The sequence below is a fragment of the Dama dama genome, chromosome 5, assembly GCF_033118175.1.
Source record: "Dama dama isolate Ldn47 chromosome 5, ASM3311817v1, whole genome shotgun sequence".
Lineage (NCBI taxonomy): Eukaryota > Metazoa > Chordata > Mammalia > Artiodactyla > Cervidae > Dama > Dama dama.
The window spans coordinates 70,515,858-70,533,258 of record NC_083685.1 but is presented as its reverse complement, the minus strand read 5'-3'; positions in this window follow the sequence as shown (position 1 = coordinate 70,533,258).

Here is a 17,401-nt window from a genome sequence, read left to right as displayed (position 1 = left end):
GGCCTCGGTTGAGGCCTCCTTGGAGAGGAGGTTGCTGGCAGGGGCTTTCTCCACACTGCAAGGAGCTAGAGCTCAGAGGGGTTCGTCTGAGGAAAGGCACCAGCAAGGGGCTGGATGCCCAAGACCTCTTGGGCCCAGCAGCCTCAGGGCAGCAGGGAGAGCAATAGGCCCACTGTGCCCCTAGGTCGGCTCTTGCCCTTTCCCAAAGAGGCGACCATCCCATCCACTGCCTGACAGACTCTGGCTCCCCCGAGTTCTCCGCCAGTGCAGGGGGCAGGAACAGACCTGTGCATGTGATTCTGCCTTGGCCTGGGAGTGTGGACCCCCGGCCTGGCCCCCAGGCCCAGGGGCAAGGGCCCGGAGAGAGCACCACCCCGAAGCGCTTTTCTCCCGGGTTTGGGAGCATTGTGCGCGGCTGGCGGGAACAGCGAGCGAGAGTGCTTACAAACTGGCCTTTGGAGGAAGCCGGGAGGTCTTCCAGCCGGAGAGTGCCGGCTGTGCTCAGAGGCCCCACAGTCCAGGGGCAGGACCGAGCAGGGCCCCTACTCCTGGCCAGCCTTGCCCAGGAGTTCCTGGTCTCCGGGGGAGTGGTACTGCCCCACCAAGTTGCAGGCTGCGGGGAGTGGGTCCAGACATGCCCGGGTGCCTCCCCAGGCTCATCCCCGCTGGTGCCTTTCCCCTGGGGCTAGGCCTCGGTTGAGGCCTCCTTGGAGAGGAGGATGCTGGCAGGGGCTGTCTCCACACTGCAAGGAGCTGGAGATCAGAGGGCCTCGTCAGAGGGAAGGCACCAGCAAGGGGCTGGATGCCCAAGACCTCTTGGTCCTAGCAGCCTCAAGGCAGCAGGGAGAGCAAGAGGCCCACTGTGACACTAGGTCGCCTCTTGCCCGGTCCCACAGAGGCGGCCAGCCCAGCAGCTGCCTGACAGTCTCTGGCTCCCCCAAGCTCCCTTCCGGTGCAGAGGGCAGGAACAGACATGTGCATGTGGTTCTGCAGTGGCCTGGGAGTGTGGACCCCCGGCCTGGTCCCCAGGCTCAGGGGCAAGGGCCCGGAGAGAGCACCACCCCGAAGCACTTTTCTCCCGGGCTTGGGAGCATTGTGAGCGGCTGGCGGGAACAGCGGGCGAGAGTGCTTGCAAACCGGCCTTTGGAGGCAGCCGGCGAAGTCTTCCAGTGGGAGAGTGCCGGCTGTGCTCAGTGGCCCCACAGTCCAGGGGCAGGACCCAGCAGGGCCCCTGCCCCTGGCCAGCTTTGCCCAGACCTTCCTGTCCTCCGGGGGGGGACTGCCCCACCAAGGGGCAGGCTGCGGGGACTGGGTCGAGACATGCCCAGGCGCCTCCCCAGGCTCATCCCCGCTGGGGTGCCTTTCCCCTGGGCCTAGGCCTCGGTTGAGGCCTCCTTCGAAAGGAGGTTGCTGGCAGGGGCTGTCTCCACACTACCAGCAGCTGGAGCTGAGAGGGCCTCGTCAGAGGGAAGGCACCAGCAAGGGGCTGGATGCCCAACCCCTCTTGGGCCCAGCAGCCTCAGGGCAGCAAGGAGAGCAAGAGGGCCTCTGTGACCCTAGGTCGGCTCTTGCCCCTTCCCACAGAGGCGAACATCCCATCATCTGCCTGACAGACTCTGGCTCGCCCGAGTTCTCTGTGGCTGCAGGGGGCAGGAACAGACCTGTGCATGTGATTCTGCTTTGGCCTGGGAGTGTGGACCCCCGGCCTGGTCCCCAGGCTCAGGGGCAAGGGCCCGGAGAGAGCACCACCCTGAAGCGGTTTTTTCCCGGGCTTGGAAGCATTGTGCGCGGCTGCCGGGAACAGCGGGCGAGAGTGCTTGCAAACTGGCCTTTGAGGCAGCTGGGAGGTCTTCCAGCGGGAGAGTGCCGGCTGTTCTCAGAGGTCCCACAGTCCAGGGGCAGGACCCAGCAGGGCCCCTGCCCCTGGCCAGCCTTGACCAGACCTTCCTGGCCTCCGGGGGGGTACTGCCCCATCAAGGGGCATGCAGCGGGGACTGGGTCGAGACATGCCCGGGCGCCTCCCCAGGCTCATCCCCGCTGGTGCCTTTCCCCTGGGCCTAGGCTTCGGTTGAGGCCTCCTTGGAGAGGAGGTTGCTTGCAGGGGCTCTCTCCACACTACAAGCAGCTGGAGCTCAGAGGGCCTCGTCAGACAGAAGGCACCAGCTAGGGGCTGGATGCCCAGACCTCTTGGGCCCAGCAACCTCAGGGCAGCAAGAAGAGCAAGACGGCCAGTGTGACCCTAGGTCGGCTCTTGCCCCTTCCCACAGAGGCGGCCAGCCCAGCAGCTGCCTGACAGACTCTGGCTCCCCCGAGCTCTCTGCCATTCCAGGGGCAGGAAAAGACCTGTGCATGTGGTTCTGCCTTCGCCTGGGAGTGTGGACCCCTGGCCTGGCCCCCAGGCTCAGGGGCAAGGGCCCGGAGAAAGCAACACCCCGAAGCGCTTTTCTCCCGGGCTTGGGAGCATTGTGCGCGGCTGACGGGAAGAGCGGGCGAGAGTGCTTGCAAACCGGCCTTTGGAGGCAGCCGGGGAGGTCTTCCAGCGGGAGAGGGCCGGCTGTGCTCAGAGGCTCCACAGGGTAGGGGCAGGTCCCAGCAGGGCCTCTGCCCCTGGCCAGCCTCGCCCAGACCTTCCTGGCCTCCGGGGAGATGGTACTGCCCCACCAAGGGTCAGGCTGCTGGGACTGGGTCGAGACATGCCCTGGCGCCTCCCCAGGCTCATCCTTGCTGGTGCCTTTCCCCTGGGCCTAGGCCTCGGTTGAGGCCTCCTTGGAGAGGAGGTTGCTTGCAGGGGCTTTCTCCACACTGCAAGGAGCTGGAGCTCAGAGGGACTCGTCAGAGGGAAGGCACCAGCAAGGGGCTGGATGCTCAAGACCTCTTTAGCCCAGCAGCCTCAGGGCAGCAGGGAGAGCAAGAGCCCACTGTGCCCCTAGGTCGGCTCTTGCCCCTTCCCACAGAGGCGGCCAGCCCCGCATCTGCCTGACAGACTCTGGCTCCCCCGAGCTTTCTGCCGGTGCAGGGGGCGGGATCAGACTTGTGTATGTGGTTCTGCCTTGGCCTGGGAGTTTGGACCCCGGCCTGGCCCCCAGGCTCAGGGGCGAGGGACCGGAGAGAGCACCTCCCCGAAGCGCTTTTCTCCCGGGCTTGGGAGCATTGTGCGCGGCTGACGGGAAGAGCGGGTGAGAGTGCTTTCAAACCGGCCTTTGGAGGCAGCCGCGTAGGTCTTCCAGTGGGAGAGGGCCGGCTGTGCTCAGAGGTCCCACAGGCCAGGGGCAGGACCCAGCAGGGCCCCTACCCCTGGCCAGCCTTGCCCAGACCTTGCTGGCCTCCGGGGGGTTGGTACTGCCCCACCAAGTGGCAGGCTGCTGGGTCTGGCTTCAGACATGCCCGGGCGCCTGCCCAGGCTCATCCTTGCTGGTGCCTTTCCCCTGGGCCTAGGCCTCGGTTGAGGCCTCCTTGGAGAGGAGGTTGCTGGCAGGGGCTTTCTCCACACTGCAAGGAGGTGGAGCTCAGAGGTGTTCGTCAGAGGAAAGGCACCAGCAAGGGGCTGGATGCCCAAGACCTCTTGGGCCCAGCAGCCTTAGGGCAGCAGGGAGAGCAAGAGGCCCACTCTGCCCCTAGGTCGGCTCTTGCCCTTTCCCAAAGAGGCGAACATCCCATCATCTGCCTGACAGACTCTGGCTCGCCCGAGTTCTCTGCGGCTGCAGGGGGCAGGAACAGACCTGTGCATGTGATTCTGCTTTGGCCTGGGAGTGTGGACCCCCGGCCTGGTCCCCAGGCTCAGGGGCAAGGGCCCGGAGAGAGCACCACCCTGAAGCGGTTTTTTCCCGGGCTTGGAAGCATTGTGCGCGGCTGCCGGGAACAGCGGGCGAGAGTGCTTGCAAACTGGCCTTTGAGGCAGCTGGGAGGTCTTCCAGCGGGAGAGTGCCGGCTGTTCTCAGAGACCCCACAGTCCAGGGGCAGGACCCAGCAGGGCCCCTGCCCCTGGCCAGCCTTGACCAGACCTTCCTGGCCTCCGGGGGGGTACTGCCCCATCAAGGGGCATGCAGCGGGGACTGGGTCGAGACATGCCCGGGCGCCTCCCCAGGCTCATCCCCGCTGGTGCCTTTCCCCTGGGCCTAGGCCTCGGTTGAGGCCTCCTTGGAGAGGAGGTTGCTTGCAGGGGCTCTCTCCACACTACAAGCAGCTGGAGCTCAGAGGGCCTCGTCAGACAGAAGGCACCAGCAAGGGGCTGGATGCCCAGACCTCTTGGGCCCAGCAACCTCAGGGCAGCAAGAAGAGCAAGACGGCCAGTGTGACCCTAGGTCGGCTCTTGCCCCTTCCCACAGAGGCGGCCAGCCCAGCAGCTGCCTGACAGACTCTGGCTCCCCCGAGCTCTCTGCCATTGCAGGGGGCAGGAAAAGACCTGTGCATGTGGTTCTGCCTTCGCCTGGGAGTGTGGACCCCTGGCCTGGCCCCCAGGCTCAGGGGCAAGGGCCCGGAGAAAGCAACACCCCGAAGCGCTTTTCTCCCGGGCTTGGGAGCATTGTGCGCGGCTGACGGGAAGAGCGGGCGAGAGTGCTTGCAAACCGGCCTTTGGAGGCAGCCGGGTAGGTCTTCCAGTGGGAGAGTGCCGGCTGTGCTCAGTGGCCCCACAGTCCAGGGGCAGGGCCCAGCAGGGCCCCTGCCCCTGGCCAGCTTTGCCCAGACCTTCCTGTCCTCCCGGGGCGTACTGCCCCACCAAGGGGCAGGCTGCGGGGACTGGGTCGAGACATGCCCAGGCGCCTCCCCAGGCTCATCCCCGCTGGTGCCTTTCCCCTGGGCCTAGGCCTCGGTTGAGGCCTCCTTCGAAAGGAGGTTGCTGGCAGGGGCTGTTTTCACACTACCAGCAGCTGGAGCTGAGAGGGCCTCGTCAGAGGGAAGGCACCAGGAAGGGGCTGGATGCCCAACCCCTCTTGGGCCCAGCAGCCTCAGGGCAGCAAGGAGAGCAAGAGGGCCTCTGTGACCCTAGGTCGGCTCTTGCCCCTTCCCACAGAGGCGACCAGACAAGCAGCTGCCTGACAGACTCTGGCTCCCCCGAGCTCCCTGCCGGTGCAGGGGGCAGGAACAGACCTGTGCATGTGGTTCTGCCTTGGCCTGGTAGTGTGGACCCCCGCCCTGGCCCCCAGGCTCAGGGGCAAGGGACCGGAGAGAACACCACCCCGAAGCGCTTTTCTCCCGGGCTTGGGAGCATTGTGCGCGGCTGGCGGGAAGAGCGGGCGAGAGTGCTTGCAAACCGGCCTTTGGAGGCAGCCGGGGAGGTCTTCCAGCGGGAGAGGGCCGGTTTTGCTCAGAGGTCCCACAGGCCAGGGGCAGGACCCAGCATGGCCCCTGCCCCTGGACAGCCTTGCCCAGACCTTCCTGGCCTCCGTGGGGGGGGGAGTACTGCCCCGCCAAGGGTCAGGCTGCGGGGACTGGATACAGACATGCCCGGGCGCCCCCCCAGTCTCATCCTCGCTGGTGCCTTTCCCCTGGGCCTAGGCCTCGATTGAAGCCTCCTTGGAGAGGAGGTTGGTGGTGGGGGCTGTCTACCCACCGCAAGGAGCTGGAGCTCAGAGGGCCTCGTCAGAAGGAAGGCACCAGCAAGGGGTTGGATGCCGAAGGCCTCTTGGGCCCAGCAGCCTCAGAGCAGCAGGTAGAACAAGAGGCCCACTGTGCCCCTAGGTCGGATCTTGCCCCTTACCACAGAGGCGGCCAGCAGAGCAGCTGCCTGACAGACTCTGGCTCCCCCGAGCTCTCTGCCGGTGCAGGGGGCAGGAACAGACCTGTGCATGTGGTTCTGCCTTGGCCTGGGAGTGTGGACGCCCGGCCTGGCCCCCAGGCTCAGGGGCAAGGGCCCGGAGAGAGCACCACCCCGAAGCGCTTTTCTCCCGGGCTTGGAAGCATTGTGCGCAGCTGGCAGGAACAGCAGGCGAGAGTGCTTGCAAACCGGCCTTTGGAGGCAGCCGGGGAGGTCTTCCAACGGGAGCGGGCCGGCTGTGCTCAGAGGCCCCACAGGCCAGGGGCAGGACCCAGCAGGGCCCCTGCCCCTGGCCAGCCTTGCCCAGACCTTCCTGGCCTCCGGGGTGGGGGAGTTACTGCCCCACCAAGGTGCAGGCTGCGGGGACTGGGTCAAGACATGCCCAGTTGCCACCCCTGGCTCATCCACGCAGGTGCCTTTCCCCTGGGCCTAGGCCTCGGTTGAGGCCTCCTGGGAGAGGAGGTTGCTGGCAGGGGCTCTCTCCACACAGCAAGGAGCTGGAGCTCAGAGGGCCTCGTCAGAGGGAAGGCACCAGCAAGGGGCTGGATGCCCAAGATCTCTTGGGCCCAGCAGCCTCAGGGCAGCAAGGAGAGCAAGAGGGCCACTGTGACCCTAGGTCGGCTCTTGCCCCTTCCCACAGAGGCGGCCAGCCCAGCAGCTGCCTGACAGACTCTGGCTCCTCCGAGCTTTCAGCCGGTGTAGGTGGCATGAACAGACCTGTGCATGTGGTTCTGCCTTGGCCTGGGAGTTTCGACCCCGGCCTGGCCCCCAGGCTCAGGGGCAAGGGCCCGGAGAGAGCAAGACCCCGAAGTGCTTTTCTCCTGGGCTTGGGAACATTGTGCGCCGCTGGCGGGAACAGCGGACGAGAGGGCTTGCAAACTGGCCTTTGGAGGCAGCCGGGGAGGTCTTCCAGCGGGAGAGGGCCGGTTGTGCTCAGAGGACCCACAGGCCAGTGGCAGGACCAGCAGGGCCCCTGCCCCTGGCCAGCCGTGCCCAGATATTCCTGGCCTCCGGGGGGGAGGGGCGATACAGCCCCACCAAGGGGCAGGCTGCGGGGAATGGGTCCAGACATGACCAGGCACCACCCCAGTCTCATCCCCGCTGGTGACTTTCCCCTGGGCCTAGGCCTCGGTTGAGGCCTCCTTGGAGAAGAGGTTGCTGGCAGGGGCTTTCTCCACACTGCAAGGAGCTAGAGCTCAGAGGGGTTCGTCTGAGGAAAGGCACCAGCAAGGGGCTGGATGCCCAAGACCTCTTGGGCCCAGCAGCCTCAGGGCAGCAGGGAGAGCAATAGGCCCACTGTGCCCCTAGGTCGGCTCTTGCCCTTTCCCAAAGAGGCGACCATCCCATCCACTGCCTGACAGACTCTGGCTCCCCCGAGTTCTCCGCCGGTGCAGGGGGCAGGAACAGACCTGTGCATGTGATTCTGCCTTGGCCTGGGAGTGTGGACCCCCGGCCTGGCCCCCAGGCTCAGGTGTAAGGGCCCGGAGAGAGCACCACCACGAAGCGCTTTTCTCCCGGGCTTGGGAGCATTGTGCGCGGCTGGCGGGAACAGCGAGCGAGAGTGCTTACAAACTGGCCTTTGGAGGAAGCCGGGAGGTCTTCCAGCGGGAGAGTGCCGGCTGTGCTCAGAGGCCCCACAGTCCAGGGGCAGGACCGAGCAGGGCCCCTACTCCTGGCCAGCCTTGCCCAGGAGTTCCTGGCCTCCGGGGGAGTGGTACTGCCCCACCAAGTTGCAGGCTGCGGGGAGTGGGTCCAGACATGCCCGGGTGCCTCCCCAGGCTCATCCCCGCTGGTGCCTTTCCCCTGGGCCTAGGCCTCGGTTGAGGCCTCCTTGGAGAGGAGGATGCTGGCAGGGGCTGTCTGCACACTGCAAGGAGCTGGAGATCAGACGGCCTCGTCAGAGGGAAGGCACCAGCAAGGGGCTGGATGCCCAAGACCTCTTGGTCCTAGCAGCCTCAAGGCAGCAGGGAGAGCAAGAGGCCCACTGTGACACTAGGTCGCCTCTTGCCCGGTCCCACAGAGGCGGCCAGCCCAGCAGCTGCCTGACAGTCTCTGGCTCCCCCAAGCTCCCTTCCGGTGCAGAGGGCAGGAACAGACATGTGCATGTGGTTCTGCAGTGGCCTGGGAGTGTGGACCCCCAGCCTGGTCCCCAGGCTCAGGGGCAAGGGCCCGGAAAGAGCACCACCCCGAAGCACTTTTCTCCCGGGCTTGGGAGCATTGTGAGCGGCTGGCGGGAACAGCGGGCGAGAGTGCTTGCAAACCGGCCTTTGGAGGCAGCCGCGTAGGTCTTCCAGTGGGAGAGTGCCGGCTGTGCTCAGTGGCCCCACAGTCCAGGGGCAGGGCCCAGCAGGGCCCCTGCCCCTGGCCAGCTTTGCCCAGACCTTCCTGTCCTCCGGGGAGGTACTGCCCCACCAAGGGGCAGGCTGCGGGGACTGGGTGGAGACATGCCCAGGCGCCTCCCCAGGCTCATCCCCGCTGGTGCCTTTCCCCTGGGCCTAGGCCTCGGTTGAGGCCTCCTTCGAAAGGAGGTTGCTGGCAGGGGCTGTCTCCACACTACCAGCAGCTGGAGCTGAGAGGGCCTCGTCAGAGGGAAGGCACCAGCAAGGGGCTGGATGCCCAACCCCTCTTGGGCCCAGCAGCCTCAGGGCAGCAAGGAGAGCAAGAGGGCCTCTGTGACCCTAGGTCGGCTCTTGCCCCTTCCCACAGAGGCGACCAGCCAAGCAGCTGCCTGACAGATTCTGGCTCCCCCGAGCTCCCTGCCGGTGCAGGGGGCAGGAACAGACCTGTGCATGTGGTTCTGCCTTGGCCTGGTAGTGTGGACCCCCGCCCTGGCCCCCAGGCTCAGGGGCAAGGGACCGGAGAGAACACCACCCCGAAGCGCTTTTCTCCCGGGCTTGGGAGCATTGTGCGCGGCTGGCGGGAAGAGCGGGCGAGAGTGCTTGCAAACCGGCCTTTGGAGGCAGCCGGGGAGGTCTTCCAGCGGGAGAGGGCCGGTTTTGCTCAGAGGTCCCACAGGCCAGGGGCAGGACCCAGCATGGCCCCTGCCCCTGGACAGCCTTGCCCAGACCTTCCTGGCCTCCGTGGGGGGGGGAGTACTGCCCCGCCAAGGGTCAGGCTGCGGGGACTGGATCCAGACATGCCCGGGCGCCCCCCCAGTCTCATCCTCGCTGGTGCCTTTCCCCTGGGCCTAGGCCTCGATTGAAGCCTCCTTGGAGAGGAGGTTGGTGGCGGGGGCTGTCTACCCACTGCAAGGAGCTGGAGCTCAGAGGGCCTCGTCAGAAGGAAGGCACCAGCAAGGGGTTGGATGCCGAAGGCCTCTTGGGCCCAGCAGCCTCAGAGCAGCAGGTAGAACAAGAGGCCCACTGTGCCCCTAGGTCGGATCTTGCCCCTTACCACAGAGGCGGCCAGCAGAGTAGCTGCCTGACAGACTCTGGCTCCCCCGAGCTCTCTGCCGGTGCAGGGGGCAGGAACAGACCTGTGCATGTGGTTCTGCCTTGGCCTGGGAGTGTCGACGCCCGGCCTGGCCCCCAGGCTCAGGGGCAAGGGCCCGGAGAGAGCACCACCCCGAAGCGCTTTTCTCCCGGGCTTGGAAGCATTGTGCGCAGCTGGCAGGAACAGCAGGCGAGAGTGCTTGCAAACCGGCCTTTGGAGGCAGCCGGGGAGGTCTTCCAACGGGAGAGGGCCGGCTGTGCTCAGAGGCCCCACAGGCCAGGGGCAGGACCCAGCAGGGCCCCTGCCCCTGGCCAGCCTTGCCCAGACCTTCCTGGCCTCCGGGGTGGGGGAGTTACTGCCCCACCAAGGTGCAGGCTGCGGGGACTGGGTCAAGACATGCCCAGTTGCCACCCCTGGCTCATCCACGCAGGTGCCTTTCCCCTGGGCCTAGGCCTCGGTTGAGGCCTCCTGGGAGAGGAGGTTGCTGGCAGGGGCTCTCTCCACACAGCAAGGAGCTGGAGCTCAGAGGGCCTCGTCAGAGGGAAGGCACCAGCAAGGGGCTGGATGCCCAAGACCTCTTGGGCCCAGCAGCCTCAGGGCAGCAGGGAGAGCAAGAGCCCACTGTGCCCCTAGGTCGGCTCTTGCCCCTTCCCACAGAGGCGGCCAGCCCAGCAGCTGCCTGACAGACTCTGGCTCCCCCGAGTTCTCTGCAGGTGCAGGGGGCAGGCACAGACTTGTGCATGTGATTCTGCCTTGGCCTGGAGTGTGGACGCCCGGCCTGCCACCCTGGCTCAGATGTAAGGGCCCAGAGAGAGCACCACCCCGAAGCGCTTTTCTCCCGGGCTTGGGAGCATTGTGCGCGGCTGGAGGGAACAGCGGGCGAGAGTGCTTACATACCGGCCTTTTAAGGCAGCCGGGGAGGTCTTCCAGCGGGAGAGGGCCGGTTGTGCTGAGGCCCCACAGGCCAGTGGCAGGACCCAGCACGGCCTCTGCTCCTGGCCAGCCTTGCCCAGAGGTTCCTGGCCTCCGGGGGTGTGGTACTGCCCCACCAAGATGCAGGCTGCGGGGAGTGGGTCCAGACACGCCCGGGTGCCTCCACAGGCTCATCCCCACTGGTGCCTTTCCCCTAGGCCTAGGCCTCGGTTGAGGCCAACTTGAAGAGGAGGATGCTGGCAGGGGCTCTCTCCACACAGCAAGGAGCTGGAGCTCAGAGGGCCTCGTCAGAGGGAAGGCACCAGCAAGGGGCTGGATGCCCAAGACCTCTTGGGCCCAGCAGCCTCAAGGCAGCAGGGAGAGCAAGAGGGCCACTGTGCCCCTAGGTCGCCTCTTGCCCGGTCCCACAGAGGCGGCCAGCCCAGCAGCTGCCTGACAGACTCTGGCTCCCCCGAGCTTTCTGCCAGTGCAGGGGGCAGGATCAGACCTGTGCATGTGGTTCTGCCTTGGCCTGGGAGTGTGGACCCCCGGCCTGGCCCCTAGGCTCAGGGGCAAGGGTGTGGAGAGAGCACCACACGAAGCGCTTTTCTCCCGGGCTTGGGAACATTGTGAGCGGCTGGCGGGAACAGGGGGCGAGAGTGCTTGTAAACCAGCCTTTGGAGGCAGCCCGGGAGGTCTTCCAGAGGGAGAGGGCCGGCTGTGCTCCGAGGTCCCACAGGCCAGGGGCAGGACCCAGCAGGGCCCCTACCCCTGGCCAGCCTTGCCCAGACCTTGCTGGCCTCCGGGGGGGTGGTACTGCCCCACCAAGTGGCAGGCTGCTGGGACTGGCTTCAGACATGCCCGGGCGCCTGCCCAGGCTCATCCTTGCTGGTGCCTTTCCCCTGGGCCTAGGCCTCGGTTGAGGCCTCCTTGGAGAGGAGGTTGCTGGCAGGGGCTTTCTCCACACTGCAAGGAGGTGGAGCTCAGAGGTGTTCGTCAGAGGAAAGGCACCAGCAAGGGGCTGGATGCCCAAGACCTCTTGGGCCCAGCAGCCTTAGGGCAGCAGGGAGAGCAAGAGGCCCACTCTGCCCCTAGGTCGGCTCTTGCCCTTTCCCAAAGAGGCGAACATCCCATCATCTGCCTGACAGACTCTGGCTCGCCCGAGTTCTCTGCGGCTGCAGGGGGCAGGAACAGACCTGTGCATGTGATTCTGCTTTGGCCTGGGAGTGTGGACCCCCGGCCTGGTCCCCAGGCTCAGGGGCAAGGGCCCGGAGAGAGCACCACCCTGAAGCGGTTTTTTCCCGGGCTTGGAAGCATTGTGCGCGGCTGCCGGGAACAGCGGGCGAGAGTGCTTGCAAACTGGCCTTTGAGGCAGCTGGGAGGTCTTCCAGTGGGAGAGTGCCGGCTGTTCTCAGAGACCCCACAGTCCAGGGGCAGGACCCAGCAGGGCCCCTGCCCCTGGCCAGCCTTGACCAGACCTTCCTGGCCTCCGGGGGGGTACTGCCCCATGAAGGGGCATGCAGCGGGGACTGGGTCGAGACATGCCCGGGCGCCTCCCCAGGCTCATCCCCACTGGTGCCTTTCCCCTGGGCCTAGGCCTCGGTTGAGGCCTCCTTGGAGAGGAGGTTGCTTGCAGGGGCTGTCTCCACACTACAAGCAGCTGGAGCTGAGAGGGCCTCGTCAGAGGGAAGGCACCAGCAAGGGGCTGGATGCCCAACCCCTCTTGGGCCCAGCAGCCTCAGGGCAGCAAGGAGAGCAAGAGGGCCTCTGTGACCCTAGGTCGGCTCTTGCCCCTTCCCACAGAGGCGACCAGCCAAGCAGCTGCCTGACAGACTCTGGCTCCCCCGAGCTCCCTGCCGGTGCAGGGGTCAGGAACAGACCTGTGCATGTGGTTCTGCCTTGGCCTGGTAGTGTGGACCCCCGCCCTGGCCCCCAGGCTCAGGGGCAAGGGACCGGAGAGAACACCACCCCGAAGCGCTTTTCTCCCGGGCTTGGGAGCATTGTGCGCGGCTGGCGGGAAGAGCGGGCGAGAGTGCTTGCAAACCGGCCTTTGGAGGCAGCCGGGGAGGACTTCCAGCGGGAGAGGGCCGGTTTTGCTCAGAGGTCCCACAGGCCAGGGGCAGGACCCAGCATGGCCCCTGCCCCTGGACAGCCTTGCCCAGACCTTCCTGGCCTCCGTGGGGGGGGGAGTACTGCCCCGCCAAGGGTCAGGCTGCGGGGACTGGATACAGACATGCCCGGGCGCCCCCCCAGTCTCATCCTCGCTGGTGCCTTTCCCCTGGGCCTAGGCCTCGATTGAAGCCTCCTTGGAGAGGAGGTTGGTGGCGGGGGCTGTCTACCCACCGCAAGGAGCTGGAGCTCAGAGGGCCTCGTCAGAAGGAAGGCACCAGCAAGGGGTTGGATGCCGAAGGCCTCTTGGGCCCAGCAGCCTCAGAGCAGCAGGTAGAACAAGAGGCCCACTGTGCCCCTAGGTCGGATCTTGCCCCTTACCACAGAGGCGGCCAGCAGAGCAGCTGCCTGACAGACTCTGGCTCCCCCGAGCTCTCTGCCGGTGCAGGGGGCAGGAACAGACCTGTGCATGTGGTTCTGCCTTGGCCTGGGAGTGTGGACGCCCGGGCTGGCCCCCAGGCTCAGGGGCAAGGGCCCGGAGAGAGCACCACCCCGAAGCGCTTTTCTCCCGGGCTTGGAAGCATTGTGCGCAGCTGGCAGGAACAGCAGGCGAGAGTGCTTGCAAACCGGCCTTTGGAGGCAGCCGGGGAGGTCTTCCAACGGGAGCGGGCCGGCTGTGCTCAGAGGCCCCACAGGCCAGGGGCAGGACCCAGCAGGGCCCCTGCCCCTGGCCAGCCTTGCCCAGACCTTCCTGGCCTCCGGGGTGGGGGAGTTACTGCCCCACCAAGGTGCAGGCTGCGGGGACTGGGTCAAGACATGCCCAGTTGCCACCCCTGGCTCATCCACGCAGGTGCCTTTCCCCTGGGCCTAGGCCTCGGTTGAGGCCTCCTGGGAGAGGAGGTTGCTGGCAGGGGCTCTCTCCAAACAGCAAGGAGCTGGAGCTCAGAGGGCCTCGTCAGAGGGAAGGCACCAGCAAGGGGCTGGATGCCCAAGATCTCTTGGGCCCAGCAGCCTCAGGGCAGCAAGGAGAGCAAGAGGGCCACTGTGACCCTAGGTCGGCTCTTGCCCCTTCCCACAGAGGCGGCCAGCCCAGCAGCTGCCTGACAGACTCTGGCTCCTCCGAGCTTTCAGCCGGTGTAGGTGGCATGAACAGACCTGTGCATGTGGTTCTACCTTGGCCTGGGAGTTTCGACCCCGGCCTGGTCCCCAGGCTCAGGGGCAAGGGCCCGGAGAGAGCAAGACCCCGAAGTGCTTTTCTCCTGGGCTTGGGAACATTGTGCGCCGCTGGCGGGAACAGCGGACGAGAGGGCTTGCAAACTGGCCTTTGGAGGCAGCCGGGGAGGTCTTCCAGCGGTAGAGGGCCGGTTGTGCTCAGAGGACCCACAGGCCAGTGGCAGGACCAGCAGGGCCCCTGCCCCTGGCCAGCCGTGCCCAGATATTCCTGGCCTCCGGGGGGGAGGGGGGATACAGCCCCACCAAGGGGCAGGCTGCGGGGAATGGGTCCAGACATGACCAGGCACCTCCCCAGTCTCATCCCCGCTGGTGACTTTCCCCTGGGCCTAGGCCTCGGTTGAGGCCTCCTTGGAGAGGAGGTTGCTGGCAGGGGCTTTCTCCACACTGCAAGGAGCTAGAGCTCAGAGGGGTTCGTCTGAGGAAAGGCACCAGCAAGGGGCTGGATGCCCAAGACCTCTTGGGCCCAGCAGCCTCAGGGCAGCAGGGAGAGCAATAGGCCCACTGTGCCCCTAGGTCGGCTCTTGCCCTTTCCCAAAGAGGCGACCATCCCATCCACTGCCTGACAGACTCTGGCTCCCCCGAGTTCTCCGCCGGTGCAGGGGGCAGGAACAGACCTGTGCATGTGATTCTGCCTTGGCCTGGGAGTGTGGACCCCCGGCCTGGCCCCCAGGCTCAGGGGCAAGGACCCGGAGAGAGCACCACCCCGAAGCGCTTTTCTCCCGGGTTTGCGAGCATTGTGCGCGGCTGGCGGGAACAGCGAGCGAGAGTGCTTACAAACTGGCCTTTGGAGGAAGCCGGGAGGTCTTCCAGCGGGAGAGTGCCGGCTGTGCTCAGAGGCCCCACAGTCCAGGGGCAGGACCGAGCAGGGCCCCTACTCCTGGCCAGCCTTGCCCAGGAGTTCCTGGTCTCCGGGGGAGTGGTACTGCCCCACCAAGTTGCAGGCTGCGGGGAGTGGGTCCAGACGTGCCCGGGTGCCTCCCCAGGCTCATCCCCGCTGGTGCCTTTCCCCTGGGCCTAGGCCTCGGTTGAGGCCTCCTTGGAGAGGAGGATGCTGGCAGGGGCTGTCTCCACACTGCAAGGAGCTGGAGATCAGAGGGCCTCGTCAGAGGGAAGGCACCAGCAAGGGGCTGGATGCCCAAGACCTCTTGGTCCTAGCAGCCTCAAGGCAGCAGGGAGAGCAAGAGGCCCACTGTGACACTAGGTCGCCTCTTGCCCGGTCCCACAGAGGCGGCCAGCCCAGCAGCTGCCTGACAGTCTCTGGCTCCCCCAAGCTCCCTTCCGGTGCAGAGGGCAGGAACAGACATGTGCATGTGGTTCTGCAGTGGCCTGGGAGTGTGGACCCCCGGCCTGGTCCCCAGGCTCAGGGGCAAGGGCCCGGAGAGAGCACCACCCCAAAGCACTTTTCTCCCGGGCTTGGGAGCATTGTGAGCGGCTGGCGGGAACAGCGGGCGAGAGTGCTTGCAAACCGGCCTTTGGAGGCAGCCGGGGAGGTCTTCCAGCGGGAGAGGGCCGGCTGTGCTCAGAGGCTCCACAGGGTAGGGGCAGGACCCAGCAGGGCCTCTGCCCCTGGCCAGCCTCGCCCAGACCTTCCTGGCCTCCGGGGAGATGGTACTGCCCCACCAAGTGGCAGGCTGCTGGGACTGGGTCGAGACATGCCCTGGCGCCTCCCCAGGCTCATCCTTGCTGGTGCCTTTCCCCTGGGCCTAGGCCTCGGTTGAGGCCTCCTTGGAGAGGAGGTTGCTTGCAGGGGCTTTCTCCACACTGCAAGGAGCTGGAGCTCAGAGGGACTCGTCAGAGGGAAGGCACCAGCAAGGGGCTGGATGCTCAAGACCTCTTTAGCCCAGCAGCCTCAGGGCAGCAGGGAGAGCAAGAGCCCACTGTGCCCCTAGGTCGGCTCTTGCACCTTCTTACAGAGGCGGCCAGCCCCGCATGTGCCTGACAGACTCTGGCTCCCCCGAGCTTTCTGCCGGTGCAGGGGGCGGGATCAGACCTGTGTATGTGGTTCTGCCTTGGCCTGGGAGTTTGGACCCCGGCCTGGCCCCCAGGCTCAGGGGCGAGGGACCGGAGAGAGCACCTCCCCGAAGCGCTTTTCTCCCGGGCTTGGGAGCATTGTGCGCGGCTGACGGGAAGAGCGGGCGAGAGTGCTTGCAAACCGGCCTTTGGAGGCAGCCGCGTAGGTCTTCCAGTGGGAGAGTGCCGGCTGTGCTCAGTGGCCCCACAGTCCAGGGGCAGGACCCAGCAGGGCCCCTGTCCCTGGCCAGCTTTGCCCAGACCTTCCTGTCCTCCGGGGGTGTACTGCCCCACCAAGGGGCAGGCTGCGGGGACTGGGTCGAGACATGCCCAGGCGCCTCCCCAGGCTCATCCCCGCTGGTGCCTTTCCCCTGGGCCTAGGCCTCGGTTGAGGCCTCCTTCGAAAGGAGGTTGCTGGCAGGGGCTGTCTCCACACTACCAGCAGCTGGAGCTGAGAGGGCCTCGTCAGAGGGAAGGCACCAGCAAGGGGCTGGATGCCCAACCCCTCTTGGGCCCAGCAGCCTCAGGGCAGCAAGGAGAGCAAGAGGGCCTCTGTGACCCTAGGTCGGCTCTTGCCCCTTCCCACAGAGGCGACCAGCCAAGCAGCTGCCTGACAGACTCTGGCTCCCCCGAGCTCCCTGCCGGTGCAGGGGGCAGGAACAGACCTGTGCATGTGGTTCTGCCTTGGCCTGGTAGTGTGGACCCCCGCCCTGGCCCCCAGGCTCAGGGGCAAGGGACCGGAGAGAACACCACCCCGAAGCGCTTTTCTCCCGGGCTTGGGAGCATTGTGCGTGGCTGGCGGGAAGAGCGGGCGAGAGTGCTTGCAATCCGGCCTTTGGAGGCAGCCGGGGAGGTCTTCCAGCGGGAGAGGGCCGGTTTTGCTCAGAGGTCCCACAGGCCAGGGGCAGGACCCAGCATGGCCCCTGCCCCTGGACAGCCTTGCCCAGACCTTCCTGGCCTCCGTGGGGGGGGGAGTACTGCCCCGCCAAGGGTCAGGCTGCGGGGACTGGATACAGACATGCCCGGGCACCCCCCCAGTCTCATACTCGCTGGTGCCTTTCCCCTGGGCCTAGGCCTCGATTGAAGCCTCCTTGGAGAGGAGGTTGGTGGCGGGGGCTGTCTACCCACTGCAAGGAGCTGGAGCTCAGAGGGCCTCGTCAGACGGAAGGCACCAGCAAGGGGCTGGATGCCCAGACCTCTTGGGCCCAGCAACCTCAGGGCAGCAGGGAGAGCAAGACGGCCAGTGTGACCCTAGGTCGGCTCTTGCCCCTTCCCACAGAGGCGGCCAGCCCAGCAGCTGCCTGACAGACTCTGGCTCCCCTTAGCTCTCTGCCATTGCAGGCGGCAGGAAAAGACCTGTGCATGTGGTTCTGCCTTCGCCTGGGAGTGTGGACCCCTGGCCTGGTCCCCAGGCTCAGGGGCAAGGGCCCGGAGAGAGCACCACCCTGAAGCGGTTTTTTCCCGGGCTTGGAAGCATTGTGCGCGGCTGCCGGGAACAGCAGGCGAGAGTGCTTGCAAACTGGCCTGAGGCAGCTGGGAGGTTTTCCAGCGGGAGAGTGCCGGCTGTGCTCAGAGGACCCACAGGCCAGGGGCAGGACCCAGCAGGGCCCCTGCCCCTGGCCAGCCTTGCCCAGACCTTCCTGGCCTCCGGGGTGGGGGAGTTACTGCCCCACCAAGGTGCAGGCTGCGGGGACTGGGTCAAGACATGCCCAGTTGCCACCCCTGGCTCATCCACGCAGGTGCCTTTCCCCTGGGCCTAGGCCTCGGTTGAGGCCTCCTGGGAGAGGAGGTTGCTGGCAGGGGCTCTCTCCACACAGCAAGGAGCTGGAGCTCAGAGGGCCTCGTCAGAGGGAAGGCACCAGCAAGGGGCTGGATGCCCAAGATCTCTTGGGCCCAGCAGCCTCAGGGCAGCAAGGAGAGCAAGAGGGCCACTGTGACCCTAGGTCGGCT